Below are 27,145 nucleotides of genomic sequence, written 5' to 3'. Positions count from 1 at the left end.
TCATTGTCTCCATCTCGGCCTATGCATCGTCGTCTCCATTTCGGCCTCTGCTTCGTCGTCTCCATCCCGGCTTCTGCATCGTCGTCTCCATCCCGGCCTCCCGATCATCAGATCCACACCAGCCTCTGCATCATTGGATCCATGCCAGCCTCTGCATCATCGGATCCACGCCAGCCTCTCCGTCATCGGATCCACGCCAGACTCTCCATCATTGGATCCACGCCAGCTGGTGCATCATCGCATCCACACCAACCTCTGCCTCATCCGATCCACACCAGCCTCTCCATCATCGGATCCACGCCAGCCTCTCCGTCATCGGATCCACGCCAGCCTCTCCGTCATCGGATCCACGCCAGACTCTCCGTCATTGGATCCACGCCAGCTGGTGCATCATCGCATCCACACCAACCTCTGCCTCATCCGATCCACACCAGCCTCTCCGTCATCGGATCCATGCCAGCCTCTGCGTCATCGGATCCATCCCTGCCTCTGCGTCATCGGATCCATCCTGGCTTCTGCGTCATCGGATCCATCCTGGCCTCTGCGTCATCGGATCCATCCCGGCCTCTGCGTCATCGGATCCACACCGGCCTCAGCATCATCGGCTCCCTCCACGTCTCTGCATCATCGGCATAAACCAACAAGAAGACCAGAGAACTGGCCATCAGCAATTTGGAAACTGATAAACCGGAATAATTAATGAGCACCACAGCATTATCATTGGAAATGTGGGAATGGCATTTTCAACAATTTGGAATATCTTGGAAAATAAAGAAACCACGAGTGTACTTACACAATCGTTGTCTCCATCTCAGCCTCTGTGTCACCATCTCCATCCTGGCCTCCCCATCGTCGGATCCATCCCGGCCTCTGAATCGTTGTCTCCATCCCGGCCTCTGAATTGTTGTCTCCATCGCGGCCGCTGCGTCGTCGGCTCCATCCCAGCCTCTGCGTCAGCATCATTGGCTCCCTTGCAGCCTCCACATCGTTGGATCCATCCTGGCCTCTGCATCGTCACATCCACACCAGCCTCTCCGTCATCGGATCCAAGCCAGCCTCTCCATCATCGGATCCACGCCAGCCTCTCCGTCATCGGATCCACGCCAGCCTCTCCGTCATCGGATCCACGCCAGCCTCTCCGTCATCGGATCCACGCCAGCCTCTCCGTCATCGGATCCACGCCAGCCTCTGCATCATCGGATCCATCCTGGCCTCTGCGTCATCGAATCCATCCCGGCCTCTGCGTCATCAGATCCACACCGGCCTCAGCGTCATCGGCTCCCTCCCGGTCTCTGCATCGTCGGCAAAAACCAACACGAAGACCAGAGAACTGACCATCAGCAATTTTGAAACTGATAAACCGGAATAATTAACTAGCACCACAGCATTATCATTGGGAAGGTGGGAATGGCATCCACATCAATTGGGAATATCTTGGAAAATAAAGAAACTACGAGTGAACTTCCAGTATCATCATCTCCATCCCGGCCTCTGCATCGTCGTCTCTATCCCGGCCTCTGCATCGTGGTCTCCACCCCGGCCTCTGCATCGTTGCCTCCATCGCGGCCGCTGCGTCGTCGGCTCCATCCCAGCCTCTGCGTCGGCATCATTGGCTCCCTTCCAGCCTCAACATCGTTAGATCCATCCTGGCCTCTGCATCGTCACATCCACACCGGCCTCAGCGTCATCGGCTCTCTCTCGGTCTCTGCATCATCGGCATAAACCAACACGAAGAACAGAGAACTGGCCATCAGCAATTTTGAAACTGATAAACCGGAATAATTAATTAGCACCACAGCATTATCATTGGGAATGTGGGAATGGCATTTTCAACAATTTGGAATATCTTGGAAAATAAAGAAACCATGAGTGCAATTCCAGTATCGTCATCTCCATCCCGGCCTCTGCATCGTCCTCTCCATCCCGGCCTCTGCATCGTTGTCTCCATCCCGACCTCTGCATCGCCCTCTCCATCCCGGCCTCTGCATCGTCGTCTCCATCCCGGCCTCCCCATCATCAGATCCACGCCAGCCTTTCCATCATCGTATCCACGCTAGTCTCTGCATCATCAGATCCACACCAGCCTCTCCATCATCGGATCCACGCCAGCCTCTCCGTCATCGGATCCATTCCAGCCTCTACATCATCGGATCCATCCTGGTCTCTGCGTCATCGGATCCATGCCAGCCTCTGCATCATCGGATCCATCCCTGCCTCTGCGTCATCGGCTCCCTCTCGGTCTCTGCATCGTCGGCAAAAACCAACACGAAGACCAGAGAACTGACCAGCAGCAATTTTGAAACTGATAAACCAGAATAATTAACTAGCACCACAGCATTATCATTGGGAATGTGGGAATGGCATCCACATCAATTGGGAATATCTTGGAAAATAAAGAAACTACGAGTGAACTTCCAGTATAATCATCTCCAGCCCGGCCTCTGCATCGTCGTCTCAATCTCGGCCTCTCCATCATTGTCTCCATCTCGGCCTCTGCATCGTCGTCTCCATTTCGGCCACTGCTTCGTCGTCTCCATCCCGGCTTCTGCATCGTCGTCGTCTCCATCCCGGCCTCCCGATCATCAGATCCACGCCAGCCTCTGCATCATTGGATCCATGCCAGCCTCTGCATCATCGGATCCACGCCAGCCTCTCCGTCATCGGATCCACGCCAGACTCTCCGTCATTGGATCCACGCCAGCTGGTGCATCATCGCATCCACACCAACCTCTGCCTCATCTGATCCACACCAGCCTCTCCATCATCGGATCCACGCCAGCCTCTCCGTCATCGGATCCACCCCAGCCTCTCCGTCATCGGATCCACGCCAGCCTCTCCGTCATCGGATCCACGCCAGCCTCTCCGTCATCGGATCCACGCCAGCCTCTGCATCATCGGATCCATCCCGGCCTCTGCGTCATTGTATCCATCCCGGCCTCTGCGTCATCAGATCCACACCCGCCTCAGCGTCATCGGCTCCCTCCCGGTTTCTGCATAGTCGGCAAAAACCAACACGAAGACCAGATAACTGACCATCGGCAATTTTGAAACTGATAAACCGGAATAATTAATTAGCACCACAGCATTATCATTGGGAATGTGGGAATGGCATTTTCAACAAATTGGAATATCTTGGAAAATAAAGAAAACATGAGTGTAATTCCAGTATCGTCATCTCCAGCCCGGCCTCTGCATCGTCGTCTCCATCTCGGCTCTGCATCGTCGTCTCCATCTGAGCCTCTGCATCATCGTCTCCATCTCGGCCTCCGCATCGTCGTCTCCATCCCGGCTTCTGCATCGTCGTCTCCATCCCGGCCTCCCCATCATCAGATCCACTCCAGGCTCTGCGTCATCGGATCCACGCCAATCTCAGCATCATCAGATCCACACCAGCCTCTCCGTCATCGGATCCACGCCAGCCTCTCCGTCATCGGATCCACGCCAGCCTCTCCATCATCGGATCCATGCCAGCCTCTCCGTCATCGGATCCACGCCAGCCTCTGCGTCATCGGATCCATCCTGGCCTCTGCGTCATCGAATCCATCCCGGCCTCTGCGTCATCGGATCCACACCGGCCTCAGCATCATCGGCTCCCTCCACGTCTCTGCATCATCGGCATAAACCAACACGAAGACCAGAGAACTGGCCATCAGCCATTTGGAAACTGATAAACCGGAATAATTAATGAGCACCACAGCATTATCATTGGAAATGTGGGAATGGCATTTTCAACAATTTGGAATATCTTGGAAAATAAAGAAATCACGAGTGTACTTACACAATCGTTGTCTCCATCTCAGCCTCTGTGTCACCATCTCCATCCTGGCCTCCCCATCGTCGGATCCATCCCGGCCTCTGAATCGTTGTCTCCATCCCGGCCTCTGAATTGTTGTCTCCATCCTGGCCTCTGCATCGTTGTCTCCATCGTGGCCTCTGCGTTGTCGGATCCATCCCGGCCTCTGCGTCATCGGATCCACACCGGCCTCAGCATCATCGGCTCCCTCCACGTCTCTGCATCATCGGCATAAACCAACAAGAAGACCAGAGAACTGGCCATCAGCAATTTGGAAACTGATAAACCGGAATAATTAATGAGCACCACAGCATTATCATTGGGATGTGGGAATGGCATATACAACAATTTGGAATATCTTGGAAAATAAAGAAACTACGAGTGGACTCCCAGTGTCATCATCTCCATCCCGGCCTCGGCATTGTCGTCTCCATCGCGGCCTCTGCATCGTCCTCTCCATCTTGGCCTCTGCATCGTCCTCTCCATCTCGGCCTCTGCATCGTCGTCTCCATCCCGGCCTCCCCGTCATCAGATCCACCCCAGCCTTTCGATCATCGCATCCACGCCAGCCTCTCTGTCATCGGATCCACGCCAGCTGGTGCATCATCGTATCCACGCCAACCTCTGCTCATTGGATCCACTCCAGTCTCTCCATCATCGGATCCACGCTAGCCTCTGCATCATCAGATCCACACCAGCCTCTCCATCATCGGATCCATGCCAGCCTCTCCGTCATCGAATCCACGCCAGCCTCTCCGTCATCGGATCCACGCCAGCCTCTCCGTCATCGGATCCACGCCAGCCTCTGCGTCATCGGATCCATCCTGGCCTCTGCGTCATTGGATCCATCCCGGCCTCTGCGTCATCAGATCCACACCCGCCTCAGCGTCATCGGCTCCCTCCCGGTTTCTGCATAGTCGGCAAAAACCAACACGAAGACCAGATAACTGACCATCGGCAATTTTGAAACTGATAAACCGGAATAATTAATTAGCACCACAGCATTATCATTGGGAATGTGGGAATGGCATTTTCAACAAATTGGAATATCTTGGAAAATAAAGAAAACACGAGTGTAATTCCAGTATCGTCATCTCCAGCCCGGCCTCTGCATCGTCGTCTCCATCTCGGCCTCTGCATCGTCGTCTCCATCTCGGCCTCTGCATCGTCGTCTCCATCTCGGCCTCTGCATCGTCGTCTCCATCTGAGCCTCTGCATCATCGTCTCCATCTCGGCCTCCGCATCGTCATTTCCAGCCCGGCCTATGCATCGTCGACTCCATCTCGGCCTCTGCATCATCGTCTCCATCTTGGCCTCCCCATCATCAGACCCACGCCAGCCTCTGCATCATCGGATCCACGCCAGCCTCTCCGTCATCGGATCCACGCCAGCCTCTCCGTCATCGGATCCACGCCAGCCTCTCCGTCATCGGATCCACGCCAGCCTCTGCATCATCGGATCCATCCTGGCCTCTGCGTCATCGAATCCATCCTGGCCTCTGCTTCATCAGATACACACCGGCCTCAGCGTCATCGGCTCCCTCCCGGTCTCTGCATCGTCGGCAAAAACTAACACGAAGACCAGAGAACTGACCATCAGCAATTTTGAAACTGATAAACCAGAATAATTAACTAGCACCACAGCATTATCATTGGGAAGGTGGGAATGGCATCCACATCAATTGGGAATATCTTGGAAAATAAAGAAACTACGAGTGAACTTCCAGTGTCATCATCTCCACCCCAGCCTCTGCATCGTCCTCTCCGTCCCGGCCTCTGCATTGTCGTCTCCATCGCGGCCTCTGCATCGTCCTCTCCATCCCGGCCTCTGCATCGTCGTCTCCATCCCGGCCTCCCCGTCATCAGATCCACCCCAGCCTTTCCATCATCGCATCCACGCCAGCCTCTCTGTCATCGGATCCACGCGAGCCTCTGCATCATCAGATCCACACCAGCCTCTCCATCATCGGATCCACGCCAGCCTCTCCGTCATCGGATCCAGGCCCGCCTCTCCGTCATCGGATCCACGCCAGCCTCTGCATCATCGGATCCATCCTGGTCTCTGCGTCATTGGATCCATCCCGGCCTCTGCGTAATCAGATCCACACCCGCCTCAGCGTCATCGGCTCCCTCCCGGTCTCTGCATAGTCGGCAAAACCAACACGAAGACCAGAGAACTGACCATCAGCAATATGGAAACTGATAAACCGGAATAATTAATTAGCACCACTGCATTATCATTGGGAATGTGGGAATGGCATATACAACAATTTGGAATATCTTGGAAAATAAAGAAACCATGAGTGTAATTCCAGTATCGTCATCTCCAGCCCGGCCTCTGCATCGTCGTCTCAATCTCGGACTCTGCATCATCGTCTCCATCTCGGCCTCTGCATCGTCGTCTCCATTTCGGCCTCTGCTTCGTCGTCTCCATCCCGGCTTCTGCATCGTCGTCTCCATCCCGGCCTCCCCATCATCAGATCCACGCCAGCCTCTGCATCATTGGATCCATGCCAGCCTCTGCATCATCGGATCCACGCCAGCCTCTCCGTCATCGGATCCACGCCAGCCTCTGCACCATCGGATCCACGCCAGCCTCTCCGTCATTGGATCCACACCAGCTGGTGCATCATCGCATCCACACCAACCTCTGCCTCATCCGATCCACACCAGCCTCTCCATCATCGGATCCACGCCAGCCTCTCCGTCATCGGATCCACGCCAGCGTCTCCGTGATCGGATCCATCCCGGCCTCTGCATCATCGGATCCACACCGGCCTCAGCATCATTGGCTCCCTCCACGTCTCTGCATCATCGGCAATCGGCATAAACAAACACGAAGACCAGAGAACTGGCCATCAGCAATTTGGAAACTGATAAACCGGAATAATTAATGAGCACCACAGCATTATCATTGGAAATGTGGGAATGGCATTTTCAACAATTTGGAATATCTTGGAAAATAAAGAAACCACGAGTGTACTTACACAATCGTTGTCTCCATCTCAGCCTCTGTGTCACCATCTCCATCCTGGCCTCCCCATCGTCGGATCCATCCCGGCCTCTGAATCGTTGTCTCCATCCCGGCCTCTGAATTGTTGTCTCCATCGCGGCCGCTGCGTCGTCGGCTCCATCCCAGCCTCTGCGTCAGCATCATTGGCTCCCTTGCAGCCTCCACATCGTTGGATCCATCCTGGCCTCTGCATCGTCCTCTCCATCCCGGCCTCTGCATCGTTGTCTCCATCCCGACCTCTGCATCGCCCTCTCCATCCCGACCTCTGCATCGTCGTCTCCATCCCGGCCTCCCCATCATCGGATCCACGCCAGCTGCTGCATCGTCGCATCCACGCCAACCTCTGCCTCATTGGATCCACTCCAGCCTCTCCGTCATCGGATCCACGCTAGTCTCTGCATCATCAGATCCACACCAGCCTCTCCATCATCGGGTCCACGCCAGCCTCTCCGTCATCGGATCCAGGCCAGCCTCTCCGTCATCGGATCCATGCCAGCCTCTACATCATCGGATCCATCCTGGCCTCTGCGTCATCGGATCCATGCCAGCCTCTGCGTCATCGGATCCATCCCTGCCTCTGCGTCATCGGCTCCCTCTCGGTCTCTGCATCGTCGGCAAAAACCAACACGAAGACCAGAGAACTGACCATCAGCAATTTTGAAACTGATAAACCAGAATAATTAACTAGCACCACAGCATTATCATTGGGAATGTGGGAATGGCATGCACATCAATTGGGAATATCTTGGAAAATAAAGAAACTACGAGTGAACTTCCAGTATAATCATCTCCAGCCCGGCCTTTGCATCGTCGTCTCAATCTCGGCCTCTCCATCATTGTCTCCATCTCGGCCTCTGCATCGTCGTCTCCATTTCGGCCTCTGCTTCGTCGTCTCCATCCCGGCTTCTGCATCGTCGTCTCCATCCCGGCCTCCCGATCATCAGATCCACGCCAGCCTCTGCATCATCGGATCCACGCCAGCCTCTCCGTCATCGGATCCACGCCAGACTCTCCATCATTGGATCCACGCCAGCTGGTGCATCATCGCATCCACACCAACCGCTGCCTCATCCGATCCACACCAGCCTCTCCATCATCGGATCCACGCCAGCCTCTCCGTCATCGGATCCATGCCAGCCTCTCCATCATCGGATCCACGCCAGCCTCTCCGTCATCGGATCCACGCCAGCCTCTGCATCATCGGATCCATCCTGGCCTCTGCGTCATTGGATCCATCCCGGCCTCTGCGTCATTGGATCCATCCCGGCCTCTGCGTCATCAGATCCACACCCGCCTCAGCGTCATCGGCTCCCTCCCGGTTTCTGCATAGTCGGCAAAAACCAACACAAAGACCAGATAACTGACCATCGGCAATTTTGAAACTGATAAACCGGAATAATTAATTAGCACCACAGCATTATCATTGGGAATGTGGGAATGGCATTTTCAACAAATTGGAATATCTTGGAAAATAAAGAAAACATGAGTGTAATTCCAGTATCGTCATCTCCAGCCCGGCCTCTGCATCGTCGTCTCCATCTCGGCCTCTGCATCGTCGTCTCCATCTGAGCCTCTGCATCATCGTCTCCATCTCGGCCTCCGCATCGTCGTCTCCATCGCGGCTTCTGCATCGTCGTCTCCATCCCGGCCTCCCCATCATCAGATCCACTCCAGGCTCTGCATCATCGGATCCACGCCAATCTCAGCATCATCAGATCCACACCAGCCTCTACGTCATCGGATCCATGCCAGCCTCTCCGTCATCGGATCCACGCCAGCCTCTCCATCATCGGATCCATGCCAGCCTCTCCGTCATCGGATCCACGCCAGCCTCTGCATCATCGGATCCATCCCGGCCTCTGCGTCATCGGATCCACACCGGCCTCAGCATCATCGGCTCCCTCCACGTCTCTGCATCATCGGCATAAACCAACACGAAGACCAGAGAACTGGCCATCAGCCATTTGGAAACTGATAAACCGGAATAATTAATGAGCACCACAGCATTATCATTGGAAATGTGGGAATGGCATTTTCAACAATTTGGAATATCTTGGAAAATAAAGAAATCACGAGTGTACTGACACAATCGTTGTCTCCATCTCAGCCTCTGTCACCATCTCCATCCAGGCCTCCCCATCGTCGGATCCATCCCGGCCTCTGAACCGTTGTCTCCATCCCAGCCTTTGAATTGTTGTCTCGTTCCTGGCCTCTGCATCGTTGTCTCCATCGCGGCCTCTGCGTCGTCGGCTCCATCCCAGCCTCTGCGTCAGCATCACTGGCTCCCTTCCAGCTCCACATCGTTGGATCCATCCTGGCCTCTGCATCGTCACATCCACACCGGCCTCAGCGTCATCGGCTCTCTCCCGGTCTCTGCATCATCGGCATAAACCAACACGAAGACCAGAGAACTGGCCATCAGCAATTTGGAAACTGATAAACCGGAAAAATTAATGAGCACCACAGCATTATCATTGGGATGTGGGAATGGCATCCACATCAATTGGGAATTTCTTGGAAAATAAGGAAACTACGAGTGGACTTCCAGTGTCATCATCTCCATCCCGGCCTCTGCATCGCTGTCTCCATCCCGGCCTCTGCATCGTTGTCTCCATCTCAGCCTCTGCATCGTCGTCTCCATCCCGACCTCCCCATCACCGGATCCACGCCAGCCTCTCCGTCATCGGATCCACGCCAGCCTCTCCGTCATCGGATCCACGCCAGCCTCTCCATCATCGGATCCACGCCAGCCTCTCCGTCATCGGATCCACGCCAGCTTCTCCGTCATCGGATCCACGCCAGCCTCTCCGTCATCGGATCCACGCCAGCCTCTGCATCATCGGATCCATCCTGGCCTCTGCGTCATCAGATCCACACCCGCCTCAGCGTCATCGGCTCCCTCCCGGTTTCTGCATAGTCGGCAAAAACCAACACGAAGACCAGATAACTGACCATCGGCAATTTTGAAACTGACAAACCGGAATAATTAATTAGCACCACAGCATTATCATTGGGAATGTGGGAATGGCATTTTCAACAATTTGGAATATCTTGGAAAATAAAGAAAACATGAGTGTAATTCGAGTATCGTTATCTCCAGCCCGGCCTCTGCATCGTCGTCTCCATCTGAGCCTCTGCATCATCGTCTCCATCTCGGCCTCCCCATCATCAGATCCATCCCGGCTTCCGCATCGTCGTCTCCATCCCGGCCTCCCCATCATCAGATCCACTCCAGCCTCTGCGTCATCGGATCCACGCCAATCTCAGCATCATCAGATCCACACCATCCTCTCCGTCATCGGATCCACTCCAGCCTCTGCGTCATCGGATCCACACCGGCCTCAGCTCCATCGGCTCCCTCCACGTCTCTGCATCATCGGCATAAACCAACACGAAGACCAGAGAACTGGCCATCAGCAATTTGGAAACTGATAAACCGGAATAATTAATGAGCACCACAGCATTATCATTGGAAATGTGGGAATGGCATTTTCAACAATTTGGAATATCTTGGAAAATAAAGAAACCACGAGTGTACTTACACAATCGTTGTCTCCATCTCAGCCTCTGTGTCACCATCTCCATCCTGGCCTCCCCATCGTCGGATCCATCCCGGCCTCTGCATCGTGGTCTCTAACCTGGCCTCTGCATCGCCGTCTCCATCCCGGCCTCTGCATCGTCGTCTCCGTCCCGGCCTCTGCATTGTCGTCTCCATCGCGGCCTCTGCATCGTCCTCTCCATCTCGGCCCCCGCATCGTCGTCTCCATCCCGACCTCCCCATCATCAGATCCATGCCAGCCTCTGCATCATCAGATCCACACCAGCCTCTCCATCATCGGATCCACGCCAGCCTCTCCATCATCGGATCCATCCCGGCCTCCCCATCATCAGATCCATCCCGGCCTCCCCATCATCAGATCCACTCCAGCCTCTCCGTCATCGGATCCATGCCAGCCTCTCCATCATCGGATCCATTCCGGCCTCCCCATCATCAGATCCACTCCAGCCTCTCCGTCATCGGATCCACGCCAACCTCAGCATCATCAGATCCACACCAGCCTCTCCGTCATCGGATCCATGCCAGCCTCTGCGTCATCGGATCCATCCTGGCCTCTGCGTCATCGGATCCATCCCGGCCTCTGAATCGTTGTCTCCATCCTGGCCTCTGCATCGTTGTCTCCATCGCGGCCGCTGCGTCGTCGGCTCCATCCCAGCCTCTGCGTCAGCATCATTGGCTCCCTTCCAGCCTCCACATCGTTGGATCCATCCTGGCCTCTGCATCGTCACAGCCACACCAGCCTCTCCGTCATCGGATCCATGCCAGCCTCTGCGTCATCGGATCCATCCTGGCCTCTGCGTCATCGGATCCATCCCGGCCTCTGCGTCATCGGATCCACACCGGCCTCAGCATCATCGGCTCCCTCCACGTCTCTGCATCATCGGCATAAACCAACAAGAAGACCAGAGAACTGGCCATCAGCAATTTGGAAACTGATAAACCGGAATAATTAATGAGCACCACAGCATTATCATTGGGATGTGGGAATGGCATCCACATCAATAGGGAATTTCTTGGAAAATAAAGAAACTACGAGTGGACTTCCAGTGTCATCATCTCGATCCCGGCCTCTGCATCGTCGTCTCTATCCTGGCCTCTGCATTGTCGTCTCCATCGCGGCCTCTGCATCGTCCTCTCCATCTCGGCCTCTGCATCGTCGTCTCCATCCCGACCTCCCGATCATCAGATCCACGCCAGCCTTTGCATCATTGGATCCATGCCAGCCTCTGCATCATCAGATCCACACCAGCCTCTCCGTCATCGGATGCACACCAGCCTCTCCGTCATCGGATCCATGCCAGCCTCTGCGTCATCGGATCCATCCTGGCCTCTGCGTCATCGGATCCATCCCGGCCTCTGCGTCATCAGATCCACACCGGCCTCAGTGTCATCGGCTCCCTTCGGGTCTCTGCATCATCGGCAAAAACCTACACGAAGACCAGAGAACTGACTATCAGCAATCTTGAAACTGATAAACCGGAATAATTAACTAGCACCACAGCATTATCATTGGGAATGTGGGAATGGCATTTACAACAATTTGGAATATCTTGGGAAATAAAGAAACGATGAGTGTAATTCCAGAATCGTCATCTCCAGCCCGGCCTCTGCATCGTCGTCTCAATCTCGGCCTCTGCATCATCGTTTCCATCTCAGCCTCTGCATCGTCGTCTCCATTTCGGCCTCTGCTTCGTCGTCTCCATCCCGGCTTCTGCATCGTCGTCTCCATCCCGGCCTCCCCATCATCAGATCCACGCCAGCCTCTGCATCATTGGATCCATGCCAGCCTCTGCATCATCGGATCCACGCCAGCCTCTCCGTCATCGGATCCACGCCAGACTCTCCATCATTGGATCCACGCCAGCTGGTGCATCATCGCATCCACACCAACCTCTGCCTCATCCGATCCACACCAGCCTCTCCATCATCGGATCCACGCCAGCCTCTCCGTCATCGGATCCACGCCAGCCTCTCCATCATCGGATCCACGCCAGCCTCTCCGTCATCGGATCCACGCGAGGCTCTCCGTCATCGGATCCACGCCAGACTCTCCGTCATTGGATCCACGCCAGCTGGTGCATCATCGCATCCACACCAACCTCTGCCTCATCCGATCCACACCAGCCTCTCCATCATCGGATCCACGCCAGCCTCTCCGTCATCGGATCCACGCCAGCCTATCCCTCATCGGATCTACGCCAGCCTCTCCGTCATCGGATCCACGCCAGCCTCTCCCTCATCGGATCCACGCCAGCCTCTCCGTCATCGGATCCACGCCAGCCTCTCCCTCATCGGATCTACGCCAGCCTCTCCCTCATCGGATCTACGCCAGCCTCTCCGTCATCGGATCCACGCCAGCCTCTCCCTCATCGGATCCACGCCAGCCTCTCCGTCATCGGATCCATCCCGGCCTCTGCGTCATCGGATCCATCCCGGCCTCTGCGTCATCGGATCCACACCGGCCTCAGCATCATTGGCTCCCTCCACGTCTCTGCATCATCGGCATAAACCAACACAAAGACCAGAGAACTGGCCATCAGCAATTTGGAAACTGATAAACCGGAATAATTAATGAGCACCACAGCATTATCATTGGAAATGTGGGAATGGCATTTTCAACAATTTGGAATATCTTGGAAAATAAAGAAACCACGAGTGTACTTACACAATCGTTGTCTCCATCTCAGCCTCTGTGTCACCATCTCCATCCTGGCCTCCCCATCGTCGGATCCATCCGGGCCTCTGAATTGTTGTCTCCATCCTGGCCTCTGCATCGTTGTCTCCATCCCAGCCTCTGCGTCAGCATCATTGGCTCCCTTCCAGCCTCCACATCGTTGGATCCATCCCGGCCTCTGCGTCATCAGATCCACACCAGCCTCAGCATCATCGGCTCCCTCCCGGTCTCTGCATCGTCGACAAAAACCAACACGAAGACCAGAGAACTGACCATCAGCAATTTTGAAACTGATAAACCAGAATAATTAACTAGCACCACAGCATTATCATTGGGAATGTGGGAATGGCATCCACATCAATTGGGAATATCTTGGAAAATAAAGAAACTACGAGTGAACTTCCAGTATCATCATCTCCATCCCGGCCTCTGCATCGTGGTCGCTAACTTGGCCTCTGCATCGCCGTCTCCATCCCGGCCTCTGCATCGTCGTCTCCGTCCCGGCCTCTGCATTGTCGTCTCCATCGCGGCCTCTGCATCGTCCTCTCCATCTCGGCCTCCGCATCGTCGTCTCCATCCCTACCTCCCCATCATTGGATCCATCCCGGCCTCCCCATCATCAGATCCAGTCCAGCCTCTCCGTCATCGGATCCACGCCAACCTCAGCATCATCAGATCCACACCAGCCTCTCCGTCATCGGATCCACGCCAGCCTCTGCGTCATCGGATCCACGCCAGCCTCTCCATCATCGGATCCATCCTGGCCTCCCCATCATCAGATCCACTCCAGCCTCTCCGTCATCGGATCCACGCCAACCTCAGCATCATCAGATCCATCCCTGCCTCTGCGTCATCGGATCCATCCCGGCCTCTGCGTCATCGGATCCATCCCGGCCTCTGCGTCATCGGATCCATCCCGGCCTCTGCGTCATCGGATCCATCCCGGCTTCTGCGTCATCGGATCCATCCCGGCCTCTGCGTCATCGGATCCATCCCGGCCTCTGCGTCATCGGATCCACACCGGCCTCTGCGTCATCGGATCCACACCGGCCTCAGCATCATCGGCTCCCTCCACGTCTCTGCATCATCGGCATAAACCAACACGAAGACCAGAGAACTGGCCATCAGCAATTTGGAAACTGATAAACCGGAAAAATTAATGAGCACCACAGCATTATCATTGGGATGTGGGAATGGCATCCACATCAATTGGGAATTTCTTGGAAAATAAGGAAACTACGAGTGGACTTCCAGTGTCATCATCTCCATCCCGGCCTCTGCATCGCTGTCTCCATCCCGGCCTCTGCATCGTTGTCTCCATCTCAGCCTCTGCATCGTCGTCTCCATCCCGACCTCCCCATCACCGGATCCACGCCAGCCTCTCCGTCATCGGATCCACGCCAGCCTCTCCGTCATCGGATCCACGCCAGCCTCTCCGTCATCGGATCCACGCCAGCCTCTCCATCATCGGATCCACGCCAGCCTCTGCGTCATCGGATCCATCCTGGCCTCTGCGTCATCGAATCCATCCCGGCCTCTGCGTCATCGGATCCACACCGGCCTCTGCATCATCGGATCCACGCCAGCCTCTCCGTCATCGGATCCACGCCAGACTCTCCATCATTGGATCCACGCCAGCTGGTGCATCATCGCATCCACACCAACCTCTGCCTCATCCGATCCACACCAGCCTCTCCATCATCGGATCCACCCCAGCCTCTCCGTCATCGGATCCACGCCAGCCTCTCCATCATCGGATCCACGCAAGACTCTCCATCATTGGATCCATGCCAGCTGGTGCATCATCGCATCCACACCAACCTCTGCCTCATCCGATCCACACCAGCCTCTCCATCATCGGATCCACCCCAGCCTCTCCGTCATCGGATCCACGCCAGCCTCTCCGTCATCGGATCCACGCCAGCCTCTCCTTCATCGGATCCACGCCAGCCTCTGCATCATCGGATCCATCCCGGCCTCTGCGTCATCAGATCCACACCCGCCTCAGCGTCATCGGCTCCCTCCCGGTTTCTGCATAGTCGGCAAAAACCAACACGAAGACCAGATAACTGACCATCGGCAATTTTGAAACTGATAAACCGGAATAATTAATTAGCACCACAGCATTATCATTGGGAATGTGGGAATGGCATTTTCAACAAATTGGAATATCTTGGAAAATAAAGAAAACATGAGTGTAATTCCAGTATCGTCATCTCCAGCCCGGCCTCTGCATCGTCGTCTCCATCTCGGCCTCTGCATCGTCGTCTCCATCTGAGCCTCTGCATCATCGTCTCCATCTCGGCCTCCGCATCGTCGTCTCCATCCCGGCTTCTGCATCGTCGTCTCCATCCCGGCCTCCCCATCATCAGATCCACTCCAGGCTCTGCGTCATCGGATCCACGCCAATCTCAGCATCATCAGATCCACACCAGCCTCTCCGTCATCGGATCCACGCCAGCCTCTCCGTCATCGGATCCACGCCAGCCTCTCCATCATCGGATCCACGCCAGCCTCTGCGTCATCGGATCCATCCTGGCCTCTGCGTCATCGAATCCATCCCGGCCTCTGCGTCATCGGATCCACACCGGCCTCAGCATCATCGGCTCCCTCCACGTCTCTGCATCATCGGCATAAACCAACACGAAGACCAGAGAACTGGCCATCAGCCATTTGGAAACCAGGGGTCCCAGCCACTTTGATTGACAAAATAATAGGAAAAATAGGAATTCTGATCACAAAAAATAGGAGTTTAATAGGAAAAAACTAGGAAGTAATAGCACAGATTTCAGCATTGGAACAACATCGGTAGCTTTATTGCTGCAAGATTTATGCAAATACATGTACATGTATGGGCATGGACACACCCCCAATGAACTTGGGCCCACCCGTCTTAACATCGACAACAAAAACTATGACTTCTTCTTTTTGGCAGCCACCATGGACTCTATCAAAGTCTGCTTTTTCTTCTCCACTTTTCTCTGCGCCTCCCTGGTTTCCACCATACGAGTCTGTGTCTCTTGAATCTTTTTCTGAGCAGACTCAAGCATGGCCTGAGCTACTGCAATTTCAGTCATGTCACCTTTCTTAAGCGCCACCTTAAGCTTTTTATTTGCTTGATCAAGCAGACTGTTGCTAACAGTCAGTGACATCTGCTGAGATGACTCTTTTGCTGCCAGAGATTTCTCTGTTTTCTTCAAGTCCTCGCTCTTACGACAGCTCCGCTGCCTTCTCTACAGCAATCTTAGCTGTTCTCTCTCTTTCTTCTTTCTCTTGCCTGGTTTTCTCCCTGGCTTTCTGTTCATCTTCCTTGGCTTTTCGTTCTTCTTCAAGTCTCTGCATATAGTGCATGTGAGCAGAACGTCCTAACGAGAGGAGTCCCTTTGTGACTATGACTTCTTCTTTTTGGCAGCCACCATTTCCGAAGACCATTTCGGGCCGGTCACCATACAATCTCATGCCATCCATTGTTGCACGGAGACCATTGATTGATGCCTCGCTCAGACTAACTCTCTCCTTGGTGACACTTTTCCCACTGATTGAGAACGCACGTTCCATGTCACTGTTTCCGTGAGACAGTGCAAGGACAATCCTTATCATTTGTCTCACTTGGGGGAATTTACAGTTTCCCGTACAGCCTTTTAAAGCCAACACTTTTCCCCAGTAACTGTCCACTCTCTTCATGCAGACTTCTTCTTCATTCTCCTGTGTTTCCTGGGACCAGTCAGTAGGAATGGCTTCCTCTTGGTACACCTTCCATTCATCTGCAATGCTGTCACTGTCAATATTCCTCTTCAGCTGTCTGGATAGGCTCTTGGCTGATTCAAGAGACCATGCAGCAGTCCTGTTTTGTGGCTGCAGACATCTGGCATTCTTCAGGATTTTGTTTGTCAATGGAAGCTTCTTTTGTAGGTGTACTATGGCTGCCTGGTAGCACTTCCTCATCCCAAGATACATCCTTTCCCTCTCAGAGACTTTCAACTTAGCGATACACCGTCGGGTATCCTCTCCCACACCCATGGATTCATTCTCCAGCTGGTTTGCAACAATGGAAACATCAAGGTTTGAGATGTCTTTCACAGCATCAACTGAAGGAGTCTTCATAATTCTTCTGATCAGTTTTTTGAGCAGGTCATGGAGTTTGTCATATAGAATGTGCACAAGTGGTTGCTCTGACTGGAAGAAGGTGAGGAACTCTGCAAATGTTGCTGCCAAGAACTTCAGGAAATGCAGTTGAGCTTTTATTTCCGGTCGCTGTAGTTCTGTTTTGATTATTTTGTACCTGGGTTTAAACATGTCCTTTGGCTGCTGCTTTGGAAGAAATACCAAGAAATACTCTTTGAGAGATTCCCAGATCTCTATCAGCCGCTCCACTGCAGGTCCCAGTGTCAACCACCTGCACTCGACATGCTTCAAAGGCTTTTTTGGAACAGCACCCAATTTATGCTGAATGTCTTGAAAATCAACAGATCTAGCAGCAGAGCCTTTGAACCAGTAGAAAATGTCCACTGCAAGCTCAGTTAGGTTTCCACAGTACTCTGCAAGTCCTTTGGCAAAAGCATTGTGTACTGTATGGAGAGTACATGTCCCTACATCAAGGAGACCAGGGCCCCTGTTGTCGAGAATGGCTTTGTCAATCTGTCTCCACACAGTGGTGCTCACATTAGGCCCATCACTGCCGAGCATGATAATATCCTGAAGCTGCAGTTTCGATTCATCCAAGGCAGAGATTATTTTCCTGGACAAATCTTCTCCAGTTGCATGACCCATGAGGTAAGTTTTGAGGTGAAATACTAATATCTGTTCCTCGGCATCAGACCAATACCATACACGGATTTCTAGTTGCTTCAAGTTCTGTTTATTGGTGGTTTCATCATACATGAGGCTGAAGCCAGAAGCTGAATTCTTAACATCAGTGACTATCATGTCCTGAAAATAAGGACCTGTGGCTTCGCTAATGAGATATGAAACTTTCGATGAGCTCATTGAGAAACCATCCGGGATAACACCAGGAAACATTGCCTGCAGAAGATCCTTCAAACCGTCACAGGAAGAGTAGCTCAGATTCGAACGAACAATTTTCAATGTCCATAGAAGTTCTGCTTTTGTAATAGCGTCTTTTTTGGACATACAGACTAAAGCTGCACGACTTGGCTCATCTGTAGAAGCTGACCCTGATGCTGAAGCAGATGAAGTTGATGGTTGAACGAATGTCAGCAACGTCTGTGACCCACCCAGCAGTTCCTTCGCACGCTTCAGGTGCCCTTTGTTTTGGGCATGTTGTGTCAGTTGTTTCACACCCTGATTGTCACACCTCACTTCCGAATGGCACAACGAGCAGTAAGCTGAGAACACTGAGGACTTGCTAGGCTGACACCAGTCAGAAAGCCTACATCCATGTCCACTTTTCAACCACTCTGGGTTAAATTTAGTTCTCCCACCAGGCATTATACTGCTGGGAGTATACCTGTCAAAAAGAAAACAAATATGAGATAAGATTAAATGAATTAGCATAGAAAATCCTAACCTGTTAACGCATGAAGTGGAAAGAACTGTGAACCAAACAGTTTTTTTTTTCAAAACTGAAACATAAGTTAGTAAAATAATGAGAACAAACAAAGTAATTTAAAGGCAAATCAACAAATTTCTTACCGGTCTGAAGATTATACCTGAAACAAGAAAGATGATAAATAACATGTCCTAACATGTTTACCACCCGATAATTGCATTTTCTCCACTGCTGAATAGCTTGAACACTAATCTGAGTTCAAGCTAAGCGATGACAATTCAATTATGTATCTTTGGTATTGTTGTTGTACTATCTTCAGCAGATTATGAAACAACAAGACTTTAACAGTCTTTATTGTTTTTTGTTTGTTTGTTTTTTTATTGTCCTACATTGCTTGCATTACCTATTGTGCAGCATTGCGTATGTAAATTTTAATTCTACTGTAATTTTGTTAAAAGCTGAATATGCAACTACCACACGAAAGTATACAGAATTAAGTTGTAATCCCTATTTTGTGTCGTGGTCCTTCTTTATTATCTGCAATTAAATGATGAAATGTGTGAATTGTCGATTGAATTAGTTCTTTGCCAAATACTATTAGTTTTAGGCAAAATACAATCTCATTGTAATAAGCGAAAGATTGAGTTAAACATGTAGTATCAAATGTCAATGTTTAGCAAATTAGTAGAAAAGTTCAATTTCAGGTAGAATCTTTAGGGAAAGGTTGTTAGTAATAACTGAATAACCGCAAAGTTCACAGTTGGTTTTGTTACTCTAAGTAAAGTACAAACCTTAAAAATTGAGCTCAGCTGAACTTTTGAAATAAGACAAAGGACAATGATAATGGTCAAGGTATCATTCAGTCATTCTTCACAAAGTATATGAGATAATCCAAGAGAAATGCGTGATAAACATAGTTATATTATTTTCATCTCATTTTATCTTTTATAATTCTGTTACTGAATAGCATGAAGCACGAATCATAAAGGTAAAACAATTGTTTGGAAGGATATACTTAATATTAGGACAAAGTCAAAAATAACAATAACATAATATACATAAGATATACATATCATTTCCAGTCGAGATCAATAACAACACGTACTTTACACCATGGTGTAAACGACATGCCTCCACTTCGTACAGTATTTATTTGTGACGTCATCACTGCATACTCAATTTTTCCTCAACACTGCACTTTGTTGAGTCCTCAAAAATGCACTCACCACTTGTGAAATCGATCGAACAAACGGTTTTCGAGAAAAAGACAAAGAGACATATGTTCTTCGGGGATTTGAGCTTAAAGTCGTTTTGGAAATTTGTCTTGCGATTATGGACCCAGAAAGCAATTCCATGGCTGACGATTGGTATAGGAATGTCTGTTCTGACGCTTAGATACAGAAATTCTACTAATTAATATATCAATTTAAATTTTGGAACATTGAGGGTTAAAAAATAGGAAAAATAGGAATTTCCACCAAAAAATAGGAGATTTATAGGATCCTATTAAAAAGTAGGAATAAATAGGAAAAATAGGAGGGCTGGGACCCCTGGGAAACTGATAAACCGGATTAATTAATGAGCACCACAGCATTATCATTGGAAATGTGGGAATGGCATTTTCAACAATTTGGAATATCTTGGAAAATAAAGAAATCACGAGTGTACTTACACAATCGTTGTCTCCATCTCAGCCTCTGTGTCACCATCTCCATCCTGGCCTCCCCATCGTCGGATCCATCTCGGCCTCCGCATCGTCGTCTCCATCCCGACCTCCCCATCATCAGATCCACGCCAGCCTCTGCATCATCAGATCCACACCAGCCTCTCCATCATCGGATCCACGCCAGCCTCTCCATCATCGGATCCATCCCGGCATCCCCATCATCAGATCCACTCCAGCCTCTCCGTCATCGGATCCATGCCAACCTCAGCATCATCAGATCCACACCAGCCTCTCCGTCATCGGATCCACGCCAGCCTCTGCGTCATCGGATCCATCCCGGCCTCCCCATCATCAGATCCACACCAGCCTCTCCGGCATCGGATCCACGCCAGCCTCTCCATCATCGGAGCCATCCCGGCCTCCCCATCATCAGATCCACTCCAGCCTCTCCATCATCGGATTCACGCCAACCTCAGCATCATCAGATCCACACCAGCCTCTCCGTCATCGGATCCATGCCAGCCTCTGCGTCATCGGATCCATCCCGGCCTCTGCGTCATCGGATCCATCCCGGCCTCTGCGTCATCGGATCCATCCCGGCCTCTGCGTCATCGGATCCATCCCGGCCTCTGCGTCATCGGATCCATCCCGGCCTCTGCGTCATCGGATCCATCCCGGCCTCTGCGTCATCGGATCCACACCGGCCTCAGCATCATTGGCTCCCTCCACGTCTCTGCATCATCGGCATAAACCAACACGAAGACCAGAGAACTGGCCATCAGCAATTTGGAAACTGATAAACCGGAATAATTAATGAGCACCACAGCATTATCATTGGAAATGTGGGAATGGCATTTTCAACAATTTGGAATATCTTGGAAAATAAAGAAACCACGAGTGTACTTACACAATCGTTGTCTCCATCTCAGCCTCTGTCACCATCTCCATCCTGGCCTCCCCATCGTCGGATCCATCCCGGCATCTGAATCGTTGTCTCCATCCCGGCCTCTGAATTGTTGTCTCCATCCCGGCCTCTGAATGGTTGTCTCCATCCTGGCCTCTGCATCGTTGTCTCCATCGCGGCCGCTGCGTCGTCGGCTCCATCCCAGCCTCTGCGTCAGCATCATTGGCTCCCTTCCAGCCTCCACATCGTTGAATCCATCCTGGCCTCTGCATCGTCACATCCACACCAGCCTCTCCGTCATCGGATCCATGCCAGCCTCTGCGTCATCGGATCCATCCCTGCCTCTGCGTCATCGGATCCATCCTGGCCTTTGCGTCATCGGATCCATCCTGGCCTCTGCGTCATCGGATCCATCCCGGCCTCTGCGTCATCGGATCCACACCGGCCTCAGCATCATCGGCTCCCTCCACGTCTCTGCATCATCGGCATAAACCAACAAGAAGACCAGAGAACTGGCCATCAGCAATTTGGAAACTGATAAACCGGAATAATTAATGAGCACCACAGCATTATCATTGGGATGTGGGAATGGCATCCACATCAATTGGGAATTTCTTGGAAAATAAAGAAACTACGAGTGGACTTCCAGTGTCATCATCTCCATCCCGGCCTCTGCATCGTCGTCTCTATCCTGGCCTCTGCATCGCAGCCTCTGCATCGTCCTCTCCATGTCGGCCTCTGCATCGTCCTCTCCATCTCGGCCTCTGCATCGTCGTCTCCATCCCGACCTCCCCATCATCAGATCCACGCCAGCCTTTGCATCATTGGATCCATGCCAGCCTCTGCATCATCAGATCCACACCAGCCTCTCCATCATCGGATGCACGCCAGCCTCTCCGTCATCGGATCCATGCCAGCCTCTGCGTCATCGGATCCATCCCGGCCTCTGCGTCATCAGATCCACACCGGCCTCAGTGTCATCGGCTCCCTTCCGGTCTCTGCATCATCGGCAAAAACCAACACGAAGACCAGAGAACTGACCATCAGCAATTTTGAAACTGATAAACCGGAATAATTAACTAGCACCACAGCATTATCATTGGGAATGTGGGAATGGCATATCCAACAATTTGGAATATCTTGGAAAATATAGAAACCATGAGTGTAATTCCAGTATCGTCATCTCCAGCCCGGCCTATGCATCGTCGACTCCATCTCGGCCTCTGCATCGTCGTCTCCATCTCGGCTTCTGCATCGTCGTCTCCATCTTGGCCTCCGCATCGTCGCTTTCCATCCCGACCTCCCCATCATCAGATCCACGCCAGCCTCTGCATCATTGGATCCATGCCAGCCTCTGCATCATCGGATCCACACCAGCCTCTCCGTCATCGGATCCACGCCAGCCTCTCCGTCATCGGATCCATGCCAGCCTCTCTGTCATCGGATCCACGCCAGCCTCTGCGTCATCGGATCCATCCTGGCCTCTGCGTCATCGACTCCATCCTGGCCTCTGCGTCATCGACTCCATCCTGGCCTCTGCGTCATCGACTCCATCCTGGCCTCTGCGTCATCAGATCCACACCGGCCTCTGCGTCATCGGCTCCCTCCCGGTCTCTGCATCGTCGGCAAAAACCAACACGAAAATCAGAGAACTGACCATCAGCAATATGGAAACTGATAAACCGGAATAATTAATTAGCACCACAGCATTATCATTGGGAATGTGAGAATGGCATATACAACAATTTGGAATATCTTGGAAAATAAAGAAACGATGAGTGTAATTCTAGAATCGTCATCTCCAGCCCGGCCTCTGCATCGTCGTCTCAATCTCGGCCGCTGCATCATCGTCTCCATCTCGGCCTCTGCATTGTCGTCTCCATTTCGGCCTCTGCATCGTCGTCTCCATCCCAGCCTCTGCTTCGTCGTCTCCATCCCAGCCTCCCCATCATCAGATCCACGCCAGCCTCTGCATCATTGGATCCATGCCAGCCTCTGCATCATCGGATCCACGCCAGCCTCTCCGTCATCGGATCCACGCCAGACTCTCCATCATTGGATCCACGCCAGCTGGTGCATCATCGCATGCACACCAACCTCTGCCTCATCCGATCCACACCAGCCTCTCCGTCATCGGATCCACGCCAGCCTCTCCGTCATCGGATCCACGCCAGCCTCTCCGTCATCGGATCCACGCCAGCCTCTCCGTCATCGGATCCACGCCAGCCTCTCCGTCATCGGATCCACGCCAGCCTCTCCGTCATCGGATCCACGCCAGCCTCTCCGTCATCGGATCCACGCCAGCCTCTCCGTCATCGGATCCACGCCAGCCTCTCCGTCATCGGATCCACGCCAGCCTCTCCGTCATCGGATCCACGCCAGCCTCTCCGTCATCGGATCCACGTCAGCCTCTCCGTCATCGGATCCACGCCAGCCTCTCCGTCATCGGATCCACGCCAGCCTCTCCGTCATCGGATCCACGCCAGCCTCTCCCTCATCAGATCCACGCCAGCCTCTCCGTCATCGGATCCACGCCAGCCTCTGCGTCATCGGATCCATCCCGGCCTCTGCGTCATCGGATCCATCCCGGCCTCTGCGTCATCGGATCCATCCCGGCCTCTGCGTCATCGGATCCATCCCGGCCTCTGCGTCATCGGATCCATCCCGGCCTCTGCGTCATCGGATGCATCCTGGCCTCTGCGTCATCGGATCCACACCGGCCTCAGCATCATTGGCTCCCTCCACGTCTCTGCATCATCGGCATAAACCAACACGAAGACCAGAGAACTGGCCATCAGCAATTTGGAAACTGATAAACCGGAATAATTAATGAGCACCACAGCATTTTCATTGGGAATGTGGGAATGGCATATCCAACAATTTGGAATATCTTGGAAAATAAAGAAACCATGAGTGTAATTCCAGTATCATCATCTCCAGCCCGGCCTCTGCATCGTCATCTCAATCTTGGCCTCTCCATCATTGTCTCCATCTCGGCCTATGCATCGTCGTCTCCATTTCGGCCTCTGCTTCGTCGTCTCCATCCCGGCTTCTGCATCGTCGTCTCCATCCCGGCCTCCCGATCATCAGATCCACACCAGCCTCTGCATCATTGGATCCATGCCAGCCTCTGCATCATCGGATCCACGCCAGCCTCTCCGTCATCGGATCCACGCCAACCTCTGCCTCATCCGATCCACACCAGCCTCTCCATCATCGGATCCACGCCAGCCTCTCCGTCATCGGATCCACGCCAGCCTCTCCGTCATCGGATCCACGCCAGACTCTCCGTCATTGGATCCACGCCAGCTGGTGCATCATCGCATCCACACCAACCTCTGCCTCATCCGATCCACACCAGCCTCTCCGTCATCGGATCCATGCCAGCCTCTGCGTCATCGGATCCATCCCTGCCTCTGCGTCATCGGATCCATCCTGGCTTCTGCGTCATCGGATCCATCCTGGCCTCTGCGTCATCGGATCCATCCCGGCCTCTGCGTCATCGGATCCACACCGGCCTCAGCATCATCGGCTCCCTCCACGTCTCTGCATCATCGGCATAAACCAACAAGAAGACCAGAGAACTGGCCATCAGCAATTTGGAAACTGATAAACCGGAATAATTAATGAGCACCACAGCATTATCATTGGAAATGTGGGAATGGCATTTTCAACAATTTGGAATATCTTGGAAAATAAAGAAACCACGAGTGTACTTACACAATCGTTGTCTCCATCTCAGCCTCTGTGTCACCATCTCCATCCTGGCCTCCCCATCGTCGGCTCCATCCCAGCCTCTGCGTCAGCATCATTGGCTCCCTTGCAGCCTCCACATCGTTGGATCCATCCTGGCCTCTGCATCGTCACATCCACACCAGCCTCTCCGTCATCGGATCCAAGCCAGCCTCTCCATCATCGGATCCACGCCAGCCTCTCCGTCATCGGATCCACGCCAGCCTCTCCGTCATCGGATCCACGCCAGCCTCTCCGTCATCGGATCCACGCCAGCCTCTCCGTCATCGGATCCACGCCAGCCTCTGCATCATCGGATCCATCCTGGCCTCTGCGTCATCGAATCCATCCCGGCCTCTGCGTCATCAGATCCACACCGGCCTCAGCGTCATCGGCTCCCTCCCGGTCTCTGCATCGTCGGCAAAAACCAACACGAAGACCAGAGAACTGACCATCAGCAATTTTGAAACTGATAAACCGGAATAATTAACTAGCACCACAGCATTATCATTGGGAAGGTGGGAATGGCATCCACATCAATTGGGAATATCTTGGAAAATAAAGAAACTACGAGTGAACTTCCAGTATCATCATCTCCATCCCGGCCTCTGCATCGTCGTCTCTATCCCGGCCTCTGCATCGTGGTCTCCACCCCGGCCTCTGCATCGTTGCCTCCATCGCGGCCGCTGCGTCGTCGGCTCCATCCCAGCCTCTGCGTCGGCATCATTGGCTCCCTTCCAGCCTCAACATCGTTAGATCCATCCTGGCCTCTGCATCGTCATATCCACACCGGCCTCAGCGTCATCGGCTCTCTCTCGGTCTCTGCATCATCGGCATAAACCAACACGAAGAACAGAGAACTGGCCATCAGCAATTTTGAAACTGATAAACCGGAATAATTAATTAGCACCACAGCATTATCATTGGGAATGTGGGAATGGCATTTTCAACAATTTGGAATATCTTGGAAAATAAAGAAACCATGAGTGCAATTCCAGTATCGTCATCTCCATCCCGGCCTCTGCATCGTCCTCTCCATCCCGGCCTCTGCATCGTTGTCTCCATCCCGACCTCTGCATCGCCCTCTCCATCCCGGCCTCTGCATCGTCGTCTCCATCCCGGCCTCCCCATCATCAGATCCACGCCAGCCTTTCCATCATCGTATCCACGCTAGTCTCTGCATCATCAGATCCACACCAGCCTCTCCATCATCGGATCCACGCCAGCCTCTCCGTCATCGGATCCATTCCAGCCTCTACATCATCGGATCCATCCTGGTCTCTGCGTCATCGGATCCATGCCAGCCTCTGCATCATCGGATCCATCCCTGCCTCTGCGTCATCGGCTCCCTCTCGGTCTCTGCATCGTCGGCAAAAACCAACACGAAGACCAGAGAACTGACCAGCAGCAATTTTGAAACTGATAAACCAGAATAATTAACTAGCACCACAGCATTATCATTGGGAATGTGGGAATGGCATCCACATCAATTGGGAATATCTTGGAAAATAAAGAAACTACGAGTGAACTTCCAGTATAATCATCTCCAGCCCGGCCTCTGCATCGTCGTCTCAATCTCGGCCTCTCCATCATTGTCTCCATCTCGGCCTCTGCATCGTCGTCTCCATTTCGGCCACTGCTTCGTCGTCTCCATCCCGGCTTCTGCATCGTCGTCGTCTCCATCCCGGCCTCCCGATCATCAGATCCACGCCAGCCTCTGCATCATTGGATCCATGCCAGCCTCTGCATCATCGGATCCACGCCAGCCTCTCCGTCATCGGATCCACGCCAGACTCTCCGTCATTGGATCCACGCCAGCTGGTGCATCATCGCATCCACACCAACCTCTGCCTCATCTGATCCACACCAGCCTCTCCATCATCGGATCCACGCCAGCCTCTCCGTCATCGGATCCACCCCAGCCTCTCCGTCATCGGATCCACGCCAGCCTCTCCGTCATCGGATCCACGCCAGCCTCTCCGTCATCGGATCCACGCCAGCCTCTGCATCATCGGATCCATCCCGGCCTCTGCGTCATTGTATCCATCCCGGCCTCTGCGTCATCAGATCCACACCCGCCTCAGCGTCATCGGCTCCCTCCCGGTTTCTGCATAGTCGGCAAAAACCAACACGAAGACCAGATAACTGACCATCGGCAATTTTGAAACTGATAAACCGGAATAATTAATTAGCACCACAGCATTATCATTGGGAATGTGGGAATGGCATTTTCAACAAATTGGAATATCTTGGAAAATAAAGAAAACATGAGTGTAATTCCAGTATCGTCATCTCC

The sequence above is a fragment of the Myxine glutinosa genome, chromosome 1 (assembly GCF_964187855.1).
Source record: "Myxine glutinosa chromosome 1, kmMyxGlut1.1, whole genome shotgun sequence".
NCBI classification, from domain to species: Eukaryota; Metazoa; Chordata; class Myxini; order Myxiniformes; family Myxinidae; genus Myxine; species Myxine glutinosa.
The sequence above is the reverse complement of the archived record's forward strand: the minus strand, read 5'-3'. Positions refer to the sequence as shown.